The following is a 22,915-nucleotide window of genomic DNA, read 5'->3' on the forward strand; positions in this document are numbered from 1 at the left end:
AAAGTTTTATAGAGAATAAATAACAGATGCTACAGGACAGAAAATGAAAAATTCTTGGGAAAGATGTCATTAAAAGCTAAAGGGAGAATGAGAGATTTTCAATAAGTGAAGGGATTGGCTTTATAAAGGAACATGGATAGATCTTCTATGATCAAATATAGTAAGACAGGTCTATGGAAAGAGATATTGATAAGTAGGTAGTTATAATGATGGTTCTCTACGGACTTTTGCTTCTGACTTCTTCCATTTCCTAAGTGAAGTTAAAAGCAAAGTCTTCCATTGAGTAAGATGGTGGAGAAACTATTGTAGGTTTGAGGAGAGAGGATAAGGTGTGAAATAATCATTTAGAGCAGTGGTTAACAATGTTATCTGCCACAAAGGCCAATTATGTATTTCAAGATTTTCTAATGTTTAACTCTACGTATTTGCTTACGTGTTGTATATAATTCTTTCAAGCTATAATGGCAGGATTGAGTAATTACAACTGAATCTATATGGCCTGAAAACTAAAAATATCTACTATCTGGTCCTTTAAGAAAATGTTTACTAATCCCTGTTCTAGAAAAATGAAAGAGTGACTGGAAGAAACATATAGTGTAAATGTACAGAATTGTGATTCATTTAATATTTGGGTCATAAATATAAAGTGAAAGCACTTTATGTGGTTTCTTTCAGCTATATTTATCCACATAAGTACAGATATGTAGTTGTGAACCATTGGACTAAACTTTGGTGTGGTTTGCCAACTGAGAATAACTGATAAGATAACAAGAGAATCTAGGATGTACTAAGGGAATGATTATAAGGATTGATTATTCAAGTTGGTTAAGAGGAAGAGGGAGGACATCAAAGGAAAGACGAGTGATTGAAAAATTAATTGGAGATCTCAGTGTGTGAAATGATTGTGGGAAAGGGGTAAAAAATGGCTAGCTCAAAAAATAGGAGTGGAGGTCATTGATAAGTGTGGAATTAACGTTTCAAAGAACCTGTGATTTTTGGTAATAATAAGTTCTAGGGTATGCCACGGTTGGGGGGTGCGGGAGGGAATACCTGAGGAAAGGCAAAGAATAAGACAATTGAAGAAGCAAATTTTAAGGAATTGAGAAGTTAAAATATGGAAAGTGTTGTTTATGTATTTATTTAAATCCCAAAGGAATAAGTGTGAGGAGTTTAAGTAATTGAGAAATGGGAGTAGGTTCACAAATGTTAGCAACTATGTGAGGAAGTGGATGATAAAAGACTGAAGTGGAAGGTTTACAGAAAGAAGGGGAAACTGAATGAAAAGCTAGTAAAAGTGGTACAGAGACAGGGGGAGGAAAAAGTAAAACCTCCAAGACTCAAAGAGAAGAGCAGAGAAAGCAATATCCTCAGAGAGAATCAGATCTCTACTAGAGCAAGAAGGTGAAGGGAAGAGTAGGAATGAGCTTAGACAAAATGCATTGAATGAATCTATACAACCAAAAGAAAAGCCTCTTAAAAAAATTTTAGATAATCAGGAATCTCTTCCCTATTCCTTATAAGGAAAAATTTAAAATAAATGTAAGTTTCTCGGACAATTGTAGATACATGTAATGATTTGAAATGAATTTTGCAGTATTGTTATATAAAGTTTCAATTATTGATCCAATTACTTTTGTTTTTTTCCATGAATATTGCATTAATAGGACAACTTATGAAATAAAAATTCAATTTTTAATTTTTTTTAATTTTATGTTTTATTTATATTTTATTTGTTTGTTTGTTTTGAAGTTCTGTTTGCCACCATATAGTATAACACCCAGTGCTCATCCCATGAAGTGCCCTCCTTAGTGACTGTCATCCAGTTACCACAACCCCCAATCAACCTCCTCTTCCACAGTTCTTTGTTTCCCAGAGTTAGGAGTCTCTCATGGTTTGTCTCCCTCTAATTTTTCCCACTCAGTTCCCCTCCTTTCCCTTATAATCCCCTTCACTATTTCTTATAATCCCCTTCACTATTTCTTATATTCCTCATATGAATGAAACCATATGATGACTGTCTTTCTCTGATTGACTTATTTCACTCAGCATAATACCCTCCAGTTACATCCACGTCGAAGCAAATAGTAGGTATTTGTCCTTTCTGATGGCTGAGTAATATCCCATTGGCTATATAGATCACATCTTCCTTATCCATTCATCTGTCAATGGACATCCTGGCTCCTTCCACGGTTTGGCTATTGTGGACATTGCTGCTATGAACATTGGGATGCAGGGGTCTTGGTTTTCACTACATCTGTATCTTTGGGGGTAAATCCTCAGCAGTGCAATTGCTGGGTCGTAGGGCAGGTCTATTTTTAACTCTTTGAGGAACCTCCACACAGTTTACCAGAGTGGCTGCACCAGTTCACATTCCCACCAACAGTGCAAGAGGGTTCCCCTTTCTCCAAATCCTCTCCAACATTTGTTGTTTCCTGTCTTGTTAATTTTCACCATTCTCACTGGTGTGAGCTGTATCTCATTGTGGTTTTGATTTGTATTTCCCTGATGGCAAGTGATGCAGAGCATTTTCTCATGTGCTTGTTGGCCATGTGTAGGTCTTCCCTGGTGAAATGTCTGTTCACGTCTTTTGCCCATTTCATGATTGGATTGTTTGTTTCTTTGCTGTTGAGTTTAATAAGTTCTTTATAGATCTTGGGTACTAGCCCTTTATCTGATATGTCATTTGCAATATCTTCTCCCATTCTGTACGTTGTCTTTTAGTTTTGTTGACTATTTCCTTTGCTGTGCAGAAGCTTTTTATCTTGATTATGTCCCAATAGTTCATTTTTGCTTTTGTTTCCTTTCTCTTCATAGATGTATCTAGCAAGAAGCTACTGTAGCCAAGTTCACAAAGGGTGTTGCCTGTTTTCCTCTCTAGGATTTTGATGGATTCTTGTCTCACATTTAGATCTTTCAACTACCTTTTGTGTATCTTTGTGTCTGGTGTAAGAGAATGGTCTAGTTTAATTCTTTTGCATGAAACTGTCCAATTTTTTCAGCACCATTTATTGAAGAGACTGTCCTTTTACCAGGGGATAGTCTTTTCTGCTTTGTCGAATATTAGTTGACCATAGACTTCCTATTTTCTGGGTTCTCTATTCTGTTCCATTGATCTATGTGTCTGTTTTTATGTTAGTACTACACTGTCTTGATGATCACAGCTTTGTAGTACAACCTGAAATCTGGCATTGTGATGCCCCAGCTTTGGATTTCTTTTTCAATATTCCCCTGGCTATTCAGCATCTTTTCTGATTCCATACAAATCTTAATATTATTTGTTCCAACTATTAAGAAAGTACACCCTGGGTAGCATTGACATTTTCACAATGTTAATTCTTCTAACCCATGAGCATGGAATATTTTTCCATTTTTGTGTCTTCCTCAATTTCTTTCAGAAGTGTTCTGTAGTTTTTAGGGTATAGATCCTTTACCTCTTTGGTTAGGTTTATTCCTAGGTATCTTATTCTTTTGGGTGCAATTGTAATTGGGTCCTAGGTATCTTATTCTTTTGGGTGCAACTGTAATTGGGATGGACTCCTTAATCTCTCTTCCTTCAGTCTCATTGTTAGTGTATAGAAATGCCACTGATTTCTGGGCATTGATTTTGTATCCTGCCACATTGCCAAATTGCTATATGAGTTCTAGCAATCTTGGGGTGGAGTCTTTTGGGTTTTCTATATACAGTATCATGTCATTGGTGAAGAGGGAGAGTTTGACTTCTTCTTTGCCAATTTGAATGCCTTTAATGCCTTTTTGTTGTCTGATTGCTGAGGCTAGGACTTCCAGTACTATGTTGAATAGCAGTGATGAGAGTGGACATCCCTGTCTTGTTCCTGATCTTAGGGGAAAGGCTCCCAGTGCTTCCCCATTGAGAATGATATTTGCTGTGGGCTTTTCATAGATGGCTTTTAAGATGCTGAGGAATGTTCTCACAATCCCTATACTCTGAAGTGTTTTGATCAGGAAGGGATGCTCTATTTTGTCAAATGCTTCCTCTGCATCTATTGAGAGGACATATGGGTCTTGTTTTCTCTCTTGTTCGTGTGATCTATCCCATTGATTGTTTTATGAGTGTCGAACCACCATTGCATCTCAGGGATTAATCTAACTTGGTCATGGTGAATAATCTTCATGTCCTGTTGATCCTATTGGCTAGTATATTGGTGAGAATATTTGCATCCATGTTCATCAGGGGTATTAGTCTATAATTCTCTTTGGTGGAGTCTTTGTCTGGTTTTGGAATCAAGGTAATGCTGGCCTCATAAAACAAGTTTGGAAGTATTCTGTCCCTTTCTATCCTTCAGAACAGCTTTAGTAGAATAGGTATTATTTCTTCTTTAAAAGTTTGATAGAATTCCCCTGGGAAGCCATCTGGCCCCAGACTTTTGTGTCTTGGGAGGTTTTTGATGACTGCTTCAATTTCCTCCCTGGTTATTGGCCTATTAAGGTTTTCTATTTCTTCCTGTTCCAGTTTTGATAATTTGTGGTTTTCCAGAAACGCATCCATTTCTTCTAGATTTTCTAATTTATTGGCGTATAGCAGCTCATAATACATTTTTAAAATCATTTATATTTCCTTGGTATTGGTTGTGATCTCCTCCCTTTCCTTCATTATTTTATTAATTTGAGTCTTTTTTCTTTTTAATAAGGCTGGCTAGGGGTTTATCTATCTTATTTATTCTTTCAAAGAACTAACTCCTGGTTTTGTTGATCTGTTCTACAGTTCTTCTGGTCTCTATTTTATTGAGTTCTGCTCAAATCTTTATTATCTCTCTTTTTCTGCTTGGTGTAGGTTTTACTTGCTATTCTTTCTCCAATTCTTTAGGTGTGAGGTTAGCTTGTGTATTTGAGTTTTTTTTTCAATTTTTTGAGGGAGTATTGTATTGCAATTTATTTCCCCTTAGGATGGCTTTTGGTGTATCCCAAAGATTTTGAATGGTTGTATCTTTATTTTCATTAGTTTTTGTGACTCTTTTTAGTTCTTATCTAATTTCCTTGTTGACCCATTCATCTTTTAGTAGGATGCTCTTAACTTCCATGTGTTTGAGTTTCTTCCAAATTTCTTCTAGTTCTAGTTTCAAAGCATTGTGGTCTGAAAATATGCAGGGGACAATCCCAGTCTTTTGGTATTGGTTGAGACCCGATTTGTGACCCAGTATGTGGTGTATTCTGGAGAAAGTTCAATGTGCACTTGGGTAGAATGTGTATTCAGTTGTGTTCGGATGGAAAGTTCTGTATATATCTGCGAAATCTACTTGGTCAGTGTATCATTTAAGGTCCTTGTTTCTTTGGTGATGTTTTTCTTAGAAGATCTCTCATTTGCTGAAAGTGCTGTGTTGAAGTCTCCTACTATTAGTGTATTATTATCTAAGTATCTCTTTACTTTGGTTAATAATTGATTGATATACTTGGCAGCTCCCACATTAGGGGCATAAATATTCATGATTGTTAGGTCTTCTTGTGGGATAGATCCTTTAAATATGATATAGTGTCCCTCTTCATCCCTTACTACAGACTTTGGGATAAATTTTAAATATCTGATATGAGGATGGCTACCCAGCTTTCTTTTGAGGACCTTTTGAATGGTAAATGGTCTCCACCCCTTCATTTTCAGGCTGGAGGTGTCCTTAGGTCTAAATGAGTCTCTTGTAGACAGCAAATAGATGGGTCTTGCTTTTTTATTCAGTCTGATACCCTGCATCGGTTGATGGGATCACTTAGGCCATTCATGTACAGAATAACTACTGAAAGATATGAATTTAGTGTCATTGTAATACCTATTCCGTCCCTGTTTTTGTGGATTGTTTCTTTGGGCTTCTTCTTTCTTTTACAGGGTCCCCCTTTAATATTTCTTGCAGAGCTGGTTTGGTGGTCACATATTCTTTCAGTTTCTGCCTATCTTGGAAGCTCTTTATCTCTCCTTCTATTCTGAATGAGAGCCTTGCTGGATAAAGTATTCTTGGCTGCATGTTTTTGTCATTTAGTACCTTGAATATGTCCTGCCAGCGCTTTCTGGCCTGCCAGGTCTCTGTGGAGAGGTCTGCTGTTAATCTATTTCTCCTCATATAAGTTAAGAATCTCTTGTCTTGCATTGCTTTAAGGATTTTCTCTATATCATTGAAATTTGCAAGTTTAACTATTAAATGTCGAGGTGTTGAATGGTTTTTATTGATTTTTTGGGGGGGTCCTCTCTATCTCTTGGATTTGAATGCCAGTTTCCTTCCCCAGGTTAGGGAAGTTCTCAGCTATGCTTTGTTCAAATATACTCTGCGGTCTTCTCTTTCTCTCTCAGTCTTTTCTGGAATCCCAATTATACATATATTCTTCCTTCTCATTTATTTCCCTAAGCCTTTCCTCATGGGCTGTTTCCTCAGCTTCCTTCCTTACCATCAACTTTTCTTCTATGTCATTCACTCTCTCTTCCAATCTCTAGAGTCCTTTATGCCTTTTTTTTCCCCCAGAGCTGCCATTAGCTTTAGAATTGTGCTTCTGAATTGACTTTCTGACAAAGTATTGCAATCCAAATTCTGTAACTCTGTAGCAGAGTACTGTTTCCAGTTCTTTCTTTTGTGGGGAATCCTTCCTTCTAGTCATTTTGTCCAGTGCAGAGTGGCTGTATGAGTGGGCTGAGTAAAAAATATCAACCATGACGTAAGTAAAATATACCTTAGATGATTCCAAAGAGGTCAGAGACCAGAAAATAAAAGAAAAAAAAGGAGATCAGAACAAAATAAAAGTACCACTAAAGTGAAAAACAAATTTTAAAACAAAGTAGTAAAAATAGAAAGGCAAAAACCACAAAGAAGAAAAAAAGAGGGAAAAAAAAAGTAAATAAAAAAAGAAAAAGAGAAAAGGGGGAGGGGGATGGTGGTGGTTAAGAAGTGGTAGTGGAGAGAGAATGTAGTGTCCCTGAGGGGTCCTAGAGCGTGATTTTCTTGGTTCTGAGTGTACTAAGTTCTGTATGTTAGAAGCTGAATCCCAAATTTATATAAACCAGCAATACTTGTAGAAAGTTCCAACGCTGACTACAAAAACATGAAGAAGATAAAAGAGGGGGCAGAATGGGAAGGCAGAGAGAATAATCTCACAAGAATGAACCAGCACGGTATCCCACTTGGTTCTGGGTATATGCTGATTGTGTTTTAGAAGTATTAATTTCTGCCATTGTAAAGCAAAATGAGGCAGAAAACAAACAAACAAACAAACAAAAACCCTCATATCTCTTATATATCCCCAAATTAAATTGAATACATTGAAGGGAATCCAGAAGTGAAAAATATTATTTCCCTAGACGTGGAGATTTCCAGCGCTGCTTGGCCAGGAACTTGCCCTTCCCCTGTCCTTCCAGCTCCTCTTCTGAAGGAAGGCCTGCTGTGCGGACTCTCAGGTGTGGGCACCTGGGGAGCTGCCCCCCTCCCATGCTGGGTTCAGTGGGGGCTGTTGAACCATGAGGCCTCTGTCCTCTGGGGCACCCCCTCTCCCAGGCACACAGTGACACAGGAGGAATGACACTACTGGTGGTGGCCAGGTCTCCAGCCTTGGGGTCAGCTAAGCCAGTAACCACCTGCAGCTCCCAGTCTGCACTGGCCTAGGTGCTCCTGGGTGGGGGCGCTGACTGCACAGCTGGGGGTGCCCGGCGGCAGGAGCGTCCTCGCTGTCCTGTGCCCTCCCTGCCTCCGCCTGTCCCGGGGGGACCGCAGGGTGGGGGCTGTGTCCCCCGGCGCTGTGGGATCCGGTGCCTGTTGCTGCTGGAATCGCGCTCCCGGGGCCAGTGGCTCCCGAAGGCAGCAGGGCACAGCCCGGCCGGAGCCCCCGCCTGACCCACCGGCTTCTCCCCAGGTCCCGCCAGGTGCGCTCCAGCCCTTGACCTAGATCGGCCGCGGTGTGGGTGCGCTCTCCCCGGCGCCCTCCTCTCCCAGTGACCCCCGGAGACTGGAGGGTCCCCCTCCTCCTGCGCTTCTGCCCGTTTCCCTGCTGAGCACTTCCCTCTGGGAAGAATCCGAGCGGATTTTTAAAGTTCCCGCATCTCCAGGGCTGGGCTCTCTTGTCCCGAGGCTCCCCCCGCCCCCCTTAGCCTGCTCCTCATGGGCCCCTCCCCCACTCGATTCTTTTTTATTTTATTTTATTTTTTTCTGCCTTCCTACTTTGTTAGAAGCGAAAACCCTTCTCTCTGTAGCGTCTTGCTGTCCTCTCTTTAAATCTCAGGTTGGATTCCTAGGTGTTCAGGTTGGTTTGGAAGGTATGGGGGGGGTGGCTGGCTCTGGGTGAGGGGAGGACCCATTCTTCCCTGTCTTGCCCCTCCTAAAAATTTAAGACTATATTTTATACTTACTACAGAGTCAGGCTAATTTGGCTAGTTATTATATATATATATATATACACAGAAATGGTTGAAGTCATTTTAGGTGGTTCAATGATAAAGCTATTATAGTTGTCCTGAATTATTTAAAAAATAACCATATAGAGGTGGAGTTAACTTATTCTGTTTTTCAGGGAGTCAGGAATAGAATCAATATATGGAAATTATAAGGAGATGGTAGTTAATATTATAAAAGATTTCACAATTCCAAGTATTTAGCAAAGTAAGGAATACTTCTAGAGATAGTAAATAAAATCTTTATCATTTGAAGAATTTAAAGTTTATTTACAAGTGATGCAAAAGAAGGAATTTATGCATTGTGTATTTGTGTTTGAGTACATTGGTTTTGAAATATTCAGATGAACAGTGTAAATTTGTCTAATATGCCTTTCTATTCCATTGATTTTCTTTCCTAGCTTCTTCTGGATGTTTATTACTGCCCATATGGATTTATAGTTTATTCTTGAAGTAGTGTAACATATTTATATTTGTTGTCATCATTCAGAGGTATTTATTTGGGCAAATATACTTAAATCTAGCATTTAAAAAAATTTCTCTAGGAAGATTTACCTCTGGAAGTTCTCTCAGTAGCTCTGGCTTTTTAATTCTTGTACATAAATTTTCTATGACAAAAAAATCAAGTTTCAAAGACATTGTCAAATTTGTATCTGGCCCTACAGGAAGATTTCCTGTCTGCTTTCATTAGTTCAATCTGCTAAAGATATTAACTCCTACATAGTAGTTGGTTGTGGTAGAAACAATATTCTGTGTTAAATGAAAGAACTAAATCTAATATTAGTGTGAAAGTGAATCATTAAAGTGAAATAAATAAAATCATAAGCCATGTTAGTGAAACTGAGAAAATTCACTGTAAAAGACATTTGGAATTTTGCTATTAAACGTTGAAATTAAAATTCTTCTGTAACATTAATTTTGTTAAAAAACAAACAAACAAAAAAAAAACACCAGGGGATCCCTGGGTGACCCAGCAGTTTAGGGCCTGCCTTCAGTCCAGGGTGTGATCCTGGAGACCCAGGATCGAGTCCCGCATCGGGCTCCCTGCATGGAGCCTGCTTCTCCCTCTGCCTGTGTCTCTGCCCACCCCCTCTCTCTGTCTCTGTGTGTGTCTCTCATGAATAAATAAATAAATCTTAAAAAAAAACCACCCAAAACATATTCATGCTATGCTATGCTATGCTATGCTATCATGGTGATTCTGAAAGATAACCAACTTTGGCAGCAAAGAGAGCCTCTCAGTGAAGAAATAAAACTTATAGAGCAAATAGATGGTGAGATTAAGTTAACAAGAAAGTAGTAGATAATATGCTGCCAATTTGAAAGGCTTTTTAAAATACAAGTTTTACTGCTAAGTCTGAAAAACTGGAAGGAACTTTGCTTCCTCCAGTTTCATAAGTGATAACAGAATGAGACTGGTCAGGTAACCTCATTCACTTTGGGAAAGGCAAATATCTATATTCCAGGAATGTTTTGGGCTAGATGGTTGGAGGAACACCTAGGAATAAATGATGTAGTGATCTATCAAATTAAGGCATTTTCATATACTGGGAAACTATAATCTCCCAGATCAGTGTAACTATAAAAGAAAAAAGCTCAGACTTTAACAGAAGTGCTCAGATTTACATCTTTCATAACATTACTTAGTAATTTGTTTCATGTAAAGAGTCAAATATAATTTCATACCCAGAGGAAACACTAAAATTTCTCCTTTTTATGTTTTTTTGTAGGTATTTTTAATATTTTCAATCTTTAATAAATTAATATGTTCAACTTTTGCAGTCAGAGAAAAAATATGGCCACAACCCATAAAAACTGTGACACTTGATTGACATGAGATTCAGATCAGTCAACTGATCTAACTTTTCTAACTTTTCATTAACTTTTCTAACTCAATATAGTGAAATTTGCTTTGTAAAAAGAGAAATGCAGTAGTCCCCTTATCTACCAGGGATACATTCTGGGATTTCCTAGTGGATGCCTGAAACTGCAGGTAATTCCAAACCCTTTATCTACCACATTTTTTCCAATACATACATTCCTATGATAAAGCTGAATTTATAAGTAAGAGATTAACAATAATAACTGATAATAAAATAGAATAATTATAATAACATAATAAAACAATGTAATATAAAAATATAATAAAAGCTATGTGAAATACTTTATTGTATTTTACTCACCTTTCTTCTTGTGAGGATGTGAGATGATTAAATGCCTACATGATGAGAAGTGAGGTGGATGGTGTAGGCATCCTTATATGCATTATGCCTTCTGACAGGATTATCTCCTTCTAGATGGCAGTTGACAGCAGGTAGCTGAAGCCATGAAAAGTGAAACCATATATAAGAAAGAATTACTGTAACTGTTTCTAAGAGGTAGATTTATTTTTAGAGGAGTTTTCAGAGAATTGTTGGTTGACTTATGGTCTTCTCAGATACTATGTATAAGGAGTTTCAATGTAAAATCCTGAAAGCCAAAGGTAAACTTGATCTCTATTTTGCTAATTATAAATATATTCTCTAGTATGTGTGACTTGTCCTTAGTTGATGGCTATACAAATAGATAAATATATAAGAAACATTTTTAAAACAATTTTTATATGAACTATTCATATGGAATGAGAAATATATATGGCAGGCAAATAATGCCAAAATCACTGTACTACTGAAAAGGAGAAATGACCTTTTCTGTATTTTAATCTTTCACAATTATTGCAATTTGGTAATTATGTTCATCTAGTTCTTGTGTTTGATATTCCCATAGTTATTTGCTCTTTTCTTTTTGTCCCTTAATTTTTTCTTTTTTAAGTGGAATAATATTTCATTTGGTTTCCATAAGCTTTTTAGTCTCTCCTTTGTAGTTCATTAACAAATATTTTGTAGATCTTGTATTGTTTCCATATGGTTTAGACAGTTTTTTACTTCATGACTCTTGGCATTTAAGTAAATTACAGTTTATCAACTATAATGTATTTCTTTTGACCTATTGCATATTCATGTCAAACAACCTTTATTAATGAACAAATGAGGATTACTTGATTTACTAGATATTTGCATATTTATTGTCTGATTTAACCATATGAATATCAAACCCAGTTGAAACTTCATGAAACACATTAAATGCATATGTATCTTTTTCCTTTTAAAGATTTCATTTATTATTCATGAGAGATACACACAGAGAGAGGCAGAGACATAGGCAGAGAGAGAAACAGGCTCCATGCAGGGAGCCTGATGTGGGACTCGATCCGAGGACTCCAGGATCATGCCTTGGGCAGAAGGCAGATGCTCAACTGCTGAGCCATCCAGGTGTCCCTGCATATGTATCTTAAATGTATAGATAAATTTATGCATTCTATATTAACTTAAAATATATTATTAATCATTAGATAAATCTCTGAAAAAAGAAAACACTAGATTACTGAATCCTCACTATATACCCATAGCTACTGCAAGTCCACCACAAATATGTAGAGAGAGTATATATTAAACAATTTTCAACTTTTTATTATGTTAGGACTTTATATTCAAAATATATTTTATTTCCAACTCACTAGTTGTACTAAATCTTGAGTACATAATATAATGACTCATGTATAATAGGAAATCAATAATTGATCATTTTTTAATGAAAAAAAAGGTGAATGACCATAGTTGAATTGTTCATATGAGTTGAATAGCTCAATCAGTGGAAGCTCTAACTGTTCTGTGTTCCACCCAGTTCTAATTAGGTATCCTAAGGGCTAGATTGTTTCTTCTCAGGGTGCCTATTTTATCACACCAGCTATGTAAGAGAAACTAATCAAAAGAACCTGAAATGGATTATGCCATTTAAAAGTTCTTCCATTAAAGAGCTATAGCTGGAATTAACAGTGAGTCTCAATGATAGAAACTATTCCATTTTCTGGGGGAGGGGATATACTAAGTTAGAGGTAGACCTGAACCCAACAAAAGATTAGAATGTGTCGATACCACCATGATAACATTTTAACTGGCCTCTCTGGGCCATAGAAAATGTTTCCTTCTTTTATCTATCCTTAGGGCCAAGCACAGTTCCAACAAGAGTTTATAGAACATAATAGAAACTTAACAGGTGGTAAATGTCCCAGAATAGTAATAATCCTGTATGTCATCCTTTCTTAGATGTAAAATACTTCACATTTTATCATCTTCAAAATTGAATTGCAACTTACAATCAACAGCATTGTATATTTGCTATTGTATATTGCTATTCTAGATGGCAGTTATGACTTAGTTGTCATTGTCAATGCAAGCATCAATTTGGTCGTAACAGTTCATATTGTAACCATTTCTATTGACTTGTATGCATTGTTGGCATTTCGCATGTTAAGTGTAATTTCCATTTAAATATTACTCAAAAACTATTTAAAAATGAAAAAAAGAAAAAGGACCATTCACTGATTTGACATTGAAACAAAAAAATTATTGAGAATACATAAAGTCATGACACAAAAAAGCAGGATATACATGATATGAATGAGACAAATCAACTATGAAGTGGTTTATGAGACCTAAAAGAGGAAGATACAAAAAGTTGAAACTATGTATATTTTGTTATTGAAATGAAAGTGATGGCATAAGAAATTTCAAGTCTTCCAGAAGAGGGAGGAAATCTGTCAATGAGACTAATGAGACTAAAATATGTCATATTGGACTATTTTAAAATATTAGTGTCATTGTTTATTTATACTTTTTTTGGTGAGATTTAACATCATGTCTTATAAACTAATAGCTTAGATTCAGTGAAATTGAATTTAAAATTTAGTTAAAATGTATTGAGCATTTGGCGTATGCTGAACAGTTTATGACATTTATTTCAGGAAATATTTAATTTCAGGAAAGATTTAAAGGCAACTGTAAACATTACATTTAATCTTTATGCTGTAACTCAAAATAGGCCCCATCCTACCCACTTTAAATTTATGTAGAAAAGGATTCCATGAAGAATTCATATAAAGAGTCTATACAAGAACCAGGAATCAAATCTAGACCTTTTTGGCTCATGAACTCATGTTATTTCTACCATATTCCATTTCCCCCTTGGGGGGAAAAACATACAGTACTTTTGTTTCCATTTAGCTTAATGGCAATATATTACATGTTATTCTACTGGTTAAAGTGTAATATTGAATTTAATTAAAGACTTTAGATTTTATTTTTTAAGATATAGACATACAAAAATCAATCACACATACAAATATCCCCACACTTCCATTTATACAAGCATTCAACATTTTTCACAATAAAACATAATTTACTTTTGGCATTTCATTGTTTTGAGGTTTTGCATTTCTTTAGTACTTTGGTTATGAAGAATCACTATTGTGAATTTCTTTAATCAATTTAGTAAATTTTAAGAATTTTTAAATTTCCAAAAGACAAGTCCATGACTAAATGATTGTTGAAAATCTCCAAAATGATATTCTTCTTTAATTATGTCAGTGGATTCTACAAAAGAGCAAGTATCTTCTAAGGACAGCAAAGCGGATCTGATTTGGGTTTGGAAATAGAATACTCATGTTAGATTAAATAAAAGTGCCACTTAGATAACTAGGAGGTTTTGCAGATTCAGCTTTCCTATGAAAGAAACTGATTTTCATAAATTTTCACTTCCGATTAGACACCATTAGAAATCCCTAGGGGCTTCCATCTGAAGTGTGCACACAAATTCCATGAGAGCCCAATGCTAACAATACTCTCAAACAATTGTACTTCTTTTGTAAAACCTACTTCTGTTTCATTAAGAGATGACATCATTTGTCTAAGGGAGTGGTGGAAAAGCTGGTTTAAGACCAAGGAATATAGCTTAGCAGTAGTCCTTCAATACAGAGTTTATGGTTTTAAAATTAAATCATTCTTATTCCCAAATAAATGGCATTAAATATACTTTATTGCATTCTAATATTGCATTCTAATTTTATGATTCCATGCTTCCCAAATATACAGGTTTTATTTTGCATACTAGTTCAGGATTTTAGATTAATTAAACTTTGTGGAAGAAAGAACTTTTTTCTTAAGCCATAGACATGAAAGAAGTGATTAGGTATGTGCAGACGGCAATTTGTTCTAATGGTTTATCTTTGTTTCTAACCGTTTTTGCTTGTGTACATTTCCACCTGTTAAATTACTCTGTAATTTACTGTTTCCTGCTATTTGACAAGAAAACATTACAATCACAATAAAAAGTAATTTAAGGCTATTACCAATCAATGAAATATATCTCGGCCTCAAATGAGATTGAAATAATTTATGGGAATTTTACAGTCAAATTAGAATGGAGATTATTCCACAGGGGGGATTCAACTTCTACAAAACTGCAAGCATTATATATTTCCTAATAAGTTCTCACAGCCGAAACATGTCATTATTGGAAGGCGGCTTGGGAAATTCAATGCAATCAAAAGAATCTTACAAATAAATGCTAGCAAAAAAAGGGGTATTTGTGAACTCATAACTCAATAATGGATTTGAAGTTAATGCAAAATGAAGTTAATGCAACATTAAACCTAGGAGGCACATTGAGTTTGGTACTGGTGGATAACTCGCCACACATATTGTTTGTTGACTGACTGACTGACTTATATTCTTAACCCTAGGAAAGCTTCCTAATAGTAGGTAGCAATTTAGCAAAGGTACCACCTCTTCCTACTGCCGTTCAAAACTGAAATGTTGTAAAAAGGAAGCATTTTTGTTTCACTGTTGAAAAGCAATTACATTCATTTCCTCTTTTCCTGGCAAATGAAACCTCTGAGTTTGAAGGCTTTATGAGCAATGACAAGATTTGAATGTATTTTCTCAGAATTTTATGCTGAAAGTTCATGCAATTGAATTTTGCTTATTTATAAATCAACTCACATTCATCAAAAAAAGTGACAATGTTTGGAAAGGACAACAATTTCAAGAAAATAAATACTTAGGAACTATTGATAACACATGATTGAAAAATGGGCAAATCTATTATACCACCCTTTTGTTTTGCTAATAAACAAACATCAAACACTTATTTATTCTCTATTCACTTTCTCTTTTCCTTCTCTCACTGCTCATCTCCCAAGCTTTACCTGCCTGAATTTTTGTCAGTTATCTAAGTGAGAGTAAAAAGTTGAATTCCCCAAGTTAGACAAACGGAAACCAAACTGTTGTGGGTTTGAGAACTACATTAATTAATCATTCCTTTCGTGTGGATTTGCTAAATTCCCTCATCTGTTCAACTTAAAACTAGAATCTTTTTACTTTCCGTAAGGTCTATAAAAATGAGAAATGAACATGAAAGACGTAGGAGAATGATGTGGGGAACAGTATTTCATGACAAAAGGGGTAATACAGCTTTTATGAGAATACAAATTGTATCAAGCATGAAAATATGTTAAGCAATTGTTTTTAAGGTAATCTTAACTCCCGTGAGGAAGTATTGTGATTTAATTATCTTTATGTGAGTTTTAATGAAATACAACAAATTATTTCTGCTCAAAAAATCACTATTGGAATTAAATTTAAATGCATGAGAATAAATTAAATAAATAAATAAATAAATAAATAAATAAATAAATAAATAAATAAATAAATAAGAATGTTGCTCTACATTCCTGTGAGTCATCCAGAATGCTTATCTCATTTAAATTTTGGAAATTTCCAATAATTCCCTGGGATAAGTGAACATTATTCATTCTTTAAATGAGAAGACATTTATTGTGTTACTCAAGTGTAGTAGCTAAAAAGACAAGTAAAGTATGGGCTCAGCTTTCAAAGCAATGATAAAGGGTAAGAAGGCAGTGATGCAACAAGCTTAAGAATGTAAAAGATCTGTTTCATGCTTTCTTATGGCATGATATGTACACTCACTTATTTGTTTGACATTTGAACAAACCTAGATATGGCAGATTATACCTTTGTATCTTCTAATTTATACACTAGGAGCTAAATTGTTGAGTAATGCATTTGAATAATCACATAGACACAGGCTGTTGGAAAAGATTAGATTTGTCATCAGTGGTTTTTTTGTTTTTTTTTTTTTTTGCAGCTCAGCAAAGTTATTTGTGCAATTATTAGAAGATGAGGATTGCCGTAGTGAATGTAGCTTGAAGCCACTTTCAATTTGCCACAGGACTGGCAAATAGAGCCTCACCTTAATGACTCCAAAGTGCTCCCTAACACCTTGATCGTGAAGAAAATTGATGAAACTCACAGATGCAGAACTGCTGAGGGAGACAGAATTTAACTACAGACTCTGTGACCATAAATGAAGGCTGCCATCTTCCTTTTTTATGAAATAAATAAAAAGAATATTGATTCTTTCAAAGTAAACATCTCAGTCTTACTAGTGGCAAGTGCTATTGCCTATAAAGACAACGTTAATATCTATATTTGATCTGTATCTATAATGTTTACAAAATAATATGTCCTTTTCTAAAATAAATATTTTATTTATTTATTTATGAGACAGAGAGAGAGAGAGAGGCAGAGACACAGGCAGAGGAAAAAGCAGGCTCCATGTAGGGAGCCTGACATGGGACTCCTGGGTCTCCAGGATCAGGCCCTGGGCTGAAGGCGGCGCTAAACCGCTGAGCTATCTGGGCTGCCCATATGTCCTGTTTTTATTTGCCAAAGAATTATGTCTATTTTTCTTTTAATCTTCTTGAAGAACACTGTATTCCCAATTTATGAATGAGAAAAATGAAATAGAGAATTAAGAAAATTGTCCATGATCATTCATTCAATAAAAGGATGAACTAAGGTTTAGTTACAAGCCTGTTTTAGGCTGAATGTTTGTGCACCCCCAAATTCATATTTTGGAATCAAAAACTTTGATGTGATGTAATTAACAGGCAGTGCCTTTAGTAGATAGTTATATCATGAGCATGGAGCCCTCATGAATAGCATTAGTGTCTTTTAAGATACACAAGAGAGATGATTTCTCAGCCATGTGAAGATACAACAAGAAGGCGGCCCCCTGCAAACCAAGAAATGGGCTCTCACCAGACACCGTAACTGCTCGTGCTTTGATCTTCGCCTTCCCAGCCTCGAGAAATGTGACAAATAAATATTTCTTATTTAAACCACCCAGCCAATATTCTGTTAGAGCAGACAGGGTCTGAATTCCAAAAACAATGTTGTATGCTACCTCATGTTGAGTTTTATTATCTCACACGTACAATAGGTAGTACTTATGTAGATTAAATACAAACTGTTTTACCTTAAGAGTTTTATAGTTTTCAGATCTTTGAAAGTTTGATTTATATTTATATTCCACATTTAAGTACTTTCTCAGGAGTACACTACCTCTGCAAGAATGTGGTAATGATTCTATAAAGACGCCATCTGCTATACACAAAACTTATCCTATTAATAGGAAACAAAAGAGAGAAAGTAATTTGATTCCTTGTTTTAAAGAAGGTAAAAGTATAATACACTCAAGTGAAAGTGTTGTTTGTGATTGGAGGGAATACAAATTCTCTCTTCCCAATCTACTATGGTTCAAGGTTTGGATTTGTATATTCAATCTGCTATTTACTGTTGGGCAAGTTACCTAATCTTTTTCTGCTTAAATTTCCATATATATTAAATGAGAAAAATGATATCACATATCTCATATGGCATTCTAGTAATTGAGGAAACTCATATGTTTAAATTATTTAGGACAGTGTTATTTAATAAGCTCTCAATAAATGCTCACTGCAACAACTACATTTATTATTCCTGATAGTGCTACTTACTATGTATAATCCAAACCCCCTATTGTTTAATTTTATTTTCTTTTTCTCACAATAGCCTTGTAAAGCTGAGACTCATTAAAATATTTTGGATTTTTACACAACATTAAATAGTCCAGTTGCATTAATTTTTCATTGAATATATAATCATGTTTTTAATGTCTTGAGATCTTTATTTTTCTGACTTTGATAGAGTATAATTTTGAGAAGGTGCTTGAATAAAAGTAAGAAATGAATATATGTTAGTAATATTTTTACTTTTTTGACAACAAAGCTTAATATTCACCATTTTTATATTTATTTACATGCATACATAGCAGTTCTGATTATGTTGAGATATTTATGTCTCACCACTCAAAGTTTAACTTGATATTGAGAAAAAATATATATACTCACCTATACCTTTATAGATTTCCATGATTATTCTGAATTATGTGTCACTGATTGTTTTTTTTTAAATAGAGTCCTTTCCCTATATACAGTCTTCGTAGTAACAATTTTAACTTTAGTATAATGTAGGACTTAATGAGCATATTATCATTTCTTCTACAGAAATTAATAATAGAAATATTGAATAGCCTTAGTATATCTGAAATACTTTCAAGTACCTGCAGTTTGCTAGAGATAACTACGTTGTGGTTTAGAGAAAAGTTAACATCAAGTCATTCATTCCCAGGTTTTATTTTAAAACAGAGCAACCTTCACATGATCAAAAGCAATTGTATCTTTTATATACATATATTTATTGTAAGATGTATATTATAAAACATATAAGATAATGTGCAGTAGCCTTTTATTATATGATCATGTTAATAGATTTAAATTCTAAAGATGTGGTTAACTTGCAAAGGAAATCATAGTTGTTGCAACGATATCCTAGTAATAACTATTTATATTTCTTGTTCTTGGATTTGTTTTTAAATTAACTTTTAGGGACCTCTGGGTGGCTCAGCAGTTGAGTGTCTGCCTTTGGCCCAGGGCATGATCCTGGAGTCCTGGGATCGAGTTCCACACTGTGCTCCCCTGGAGCCTGCCTCTCCTGCTGTCTCTGTCTCTGCCTTTCTCTCTGTGTCTCTCATAAATAAATAAATTAAGTATTTAAATAAAAAATAAATTAACTTTGAATATAGTTAATAAGCAAATATTGTTTAACAATAAACTTCAAACTCCAAATTGCCTTATTATGCATGTATTACCACAATATATGAGCAAAATTTCAAGTCACATGATACTTTCTCAGTCTTTGTTTTGTTGATTTGCTTTTAGTAGAATAATTTATAGTAGATTTTAAATATATAAGAGAAGAAGAAAAAATAGTTTTTTATAGTTATACATTTTTACCATTGTTGGCACTCTTCAATCATTTCTGTAGATATAGATTTCTATCCAACAAAATTTACTCAGCCTAAAAATATCTTCCTTCAGTGTTTTGTTTGGTTTTGTTTTGTTTAGTGTAGTCTTTTTTCTCTGGCAAAATTTTCTCTCAAATTTTAACTGAAAATTTAAAAAGTCATTTTGGAAGGATATTTTTTGCTAGACATAGAATTATAGAACAACAGTCCCATTTTATTCTGACCTCATTGGGAAATCAACTGTCATTCTCATCATTATTTCCTGGTATGCAATGTATCTTATTATTTGACATTTTTAGGATTTCCTCTTTATTATTGATTTTTAGCATACCTTGGTCTGGTTTCCTTTATAGTCGTTCTGCTTAGAATTTTTTGAGGTTCTTGAATCTGTTTGATATTTTTAATATAATTTGGAAAATTTTTGGCCAATATCTCTTATTTTTTTAACCCTATTTTGTTTCTCCCTTCCTTCTGGCTCACTTTATATCCATGGGTTACTGATGCTTTGTCCATTTTTTCAATATTTTTGGCTTGGAAAATTTACGTTAACTTATCTCCAAGTTCACTAATCCTTTCTCCTGTTGTTATTGATATGTTAAATCCATTCAATTAATGTTTAATTTTAAATTGTAGGTTTTCATTTTAGGATTTTAACTTGGTTTATTTTAAGACATTTAATGTCTCTCAAACTTTCCCAATTCCTTCCTCAATATTTTTACATTATTTACTATAGATTCTTTAATATATTTGTTATAATTATTTTAAAGTTTCAACCATTTGGATTATCCATTAGACTGTTTCTACTGGCTTTTCCCTCCCATTTTGTATAGGTTATTAGTTATATAATTGCATATAACTGTTATATATAATATTAATTTCTAGTAACTTTTTATTGTAAATTGGCATTGTGGATGATACATGTGGAGAATCTGGATTCTATTAACTTTCTCTATAGAATGTTGTATTGCAATAAATACTTGCAGAAAACATTAACCTTTTAGAAAGTTTTAAGGAAGAGTAGATTTTGATTCTGCCCATATTTCTAGGATGAAAGCCTTAGTCTTAGGATATAGTTCTTACTCCTAGAATGTGGCATATCCACTGCCACATTTAGGAATGATTAAGCAGACATTTACCTCTTGACTTCTCAAGAATTGAACTCTAAATCTGGATTTCCAATATTAAGCAGCTGCTTAAATCAGATTTTAAACTATCCCTCTGTTCCTTTTCCCCTGAAAGGAATTCTCATAGTTGAACTATGAACTTCTATGCCTTTCAAACTGAGGGTCATGTGCACACAGATTCAGAAGGACAGCTCTGGTTCCCTCTTTGATGGAATACTCCCTCCTCCCCACCCCCCAAATGTTCTGGTAGCCTGAAATTCTGACTTCTGATTCCCCACATAAATAAGGCTGCTTCTTTCTATTAAATTTTATTTTAATATGCCTGAAGCTAAATATTTTCCATGATGTAAAAACCAAATAAATGTGTTAACATCATCCAAGGTGTTCTTTTTCTTAATTTATGGGTTGAGGTCTCCCCAGTTCCTGACTGCTTTTGGTTGCTCTCAGTTGCCTTTAATATTGAATTCTTCATTTTTCTTCTCTCCCACCATCCCCCACTCTGGAACGGTTCTGCATTTCCTGTTTCTTTATCTTTCAATATAAAATTCTGGATAACTTATTAAGAAATATCTTTTAATTCAGTAGATCTCATTTGAGTTTATCTAAAATATATATGATTATTTTAAGGTTTTTTTTAAAGTTTATTTCCAATATACTCAATGTACAGTTATATTAGTTTCAGGCGTATAATTCACAGTTCTACAGAGTATTCAATGCCCATGACAATATGTGTACTCTTTTTTTTAAAGATTTTATTATTTTATTCATGAGAGACACACAGAGAGAGAGGCAGAGGAAGAAGCAGGGAGCCTAGTGTGGGACTAGATCTCAGGACCCCTTGATCACGACCTGAGTCAAAGGCAGATGCTCAACCCAGGTGCCCCCAATATGTGTACTCTTAATCCCTTTCACTTATTTCACCTCTTCCCATACGCACCTCATCAAACCACCAGTTTGTTCTCTATCTTTAAGAGTTTGTTATATTTTTGTTCATCTCTGTTTTCTTTGTTTCTTGTTTCTTAAATTCCACATACAAATGAGATCATATGGTATTTGTGTTTTTCTCACTGACTTATTTATAAATAGTTCCATTCACATAGATAGATTTTTGTTCCCTGGGAAATAACCAAAAGATCAGAAAAAATAGTGAATTATTTACTATTACCATTTACATAGAATATATAGAAAATAATACTAATACTGATACTAATACTAATAATAATAATAAGGTTCAAAGGAGCAGCAAATTGGAAGAATCAAGAATGAATATAAATAATATGTACAGGGAAAGTATATTTCCAAAAAAATCTTTCATATCAGAGGATAATATAATGACATCTTTAAAGAGCTAAGAGTAAAATAGCCAGGGGTCGTACACCTCTTGATTTTGGCTCAGGTCATGATCTCAAGGTTGTGAGATCGAGCCCTGTGTGGAACTCCATGTTCAGCACAGAGTCTATTTGGGTTTCTCTCTCCCTCTCCTTTAGCTTCTCCTTGAGCCTTTTCTAAAATAAATAAATAATTTTTTAAAAAAATTTAAAATGCTTAATCTAGAATGATGCAAGAAAGATGGAAAAGAGAACAAAAACAAATGGGACAAATAATAACAAATAGCAAGATGGTTGGCTTAAGCCTAAATATCTTAATATAATATAAAAATGTAAATTGACTTAATATTTCAAATAAAACTATTATATGTTTGGATAAAAAAAGTAAGGCTCATCTGTGTGCTTAATTACAAGAGAAAGACTTTAGTATATAAAATGAAAATGAGGGCAACCTGGGTGGCTGAGAAGATTCAGAAGATGGCTTCAGGGCAACCTGAAGGCTCACCTGCCTTCAGCGGTAGGGCATGATCCTGGAGATCTGGGGTTGAGTCCTACATCGGGCTCCCTGCACGGGAGCTTCTGCCTCTGTCTGTGTCTCTGCCTCTCTCTCTGTGTCTCTCATGAATAAATAAATGAAAATTTTAAAATAAAATAAAATGAAAATGATACAAAATATCTCTTGCAAATACTGTTCATAAGAATATTTCTATGTATATATTAGGAAAAGTAGATTCCAAGACAAAGAGTATTTACCAGAGAAAAAGAAATAGCATTTCATAATGATAATAGGGTCAATTTATCATGAAGAGATATCAAGAAAATCCTTAATGTTTAGCCACTAATAACAGAGCTTTAATGTACATAAAAAATAGTTTGACAGAACTGATGAAACAAAACACAAATAAATTTAAAATTTAAACATACACTTTTCACAGTAATTGGAATGAGAAGACAAAGTTCAATAAGAATATAAAAGTTCTGATAACATTATCAACTATTGACCT

The 22,915-nt window shown here is 34.6% G+C and overlaps 1 long non-coding RNA gene across 4 annotated transcripts in view; it reads left to right on the plus strand.

Moving 5' to 3' along the window:
• Positions 1-16,701, plus strand: part of LOC144301585 (uncharacterized) — a 74,666-nt gene extending 57,965 nt beyond the window's left edge. For all 4 annotated transcript variants that reach the window (XR_013368349.1, XR_013368346.1, XR_013368348.1 and 1 more), the window contains one exon: positions 16,418-16,701. This is a non-coding gene — a long non-coding RNA (uncharacterized LOC144301585). The remainder of the gene's footprint in view (positions 1-16,417) is intronic.
• Positions 16,702-22,915: the final 6,214 nt, after the last annotated feature.

Source organism: Canis aureus, chromosome 30 (genome assembly GCF_053574225.1).
Source record: "Canis aureus isolate CA01 chromosome 30, VMU_Caureus_v.1.0, whole genome shotgun sequence".
Classification (NCBI taxonomy): domain Eukaryota; kingdom Metazoa; phylum Chordata; class Mammalia; order Carnivora; family Canidae; genus Canis; species Canis aureus.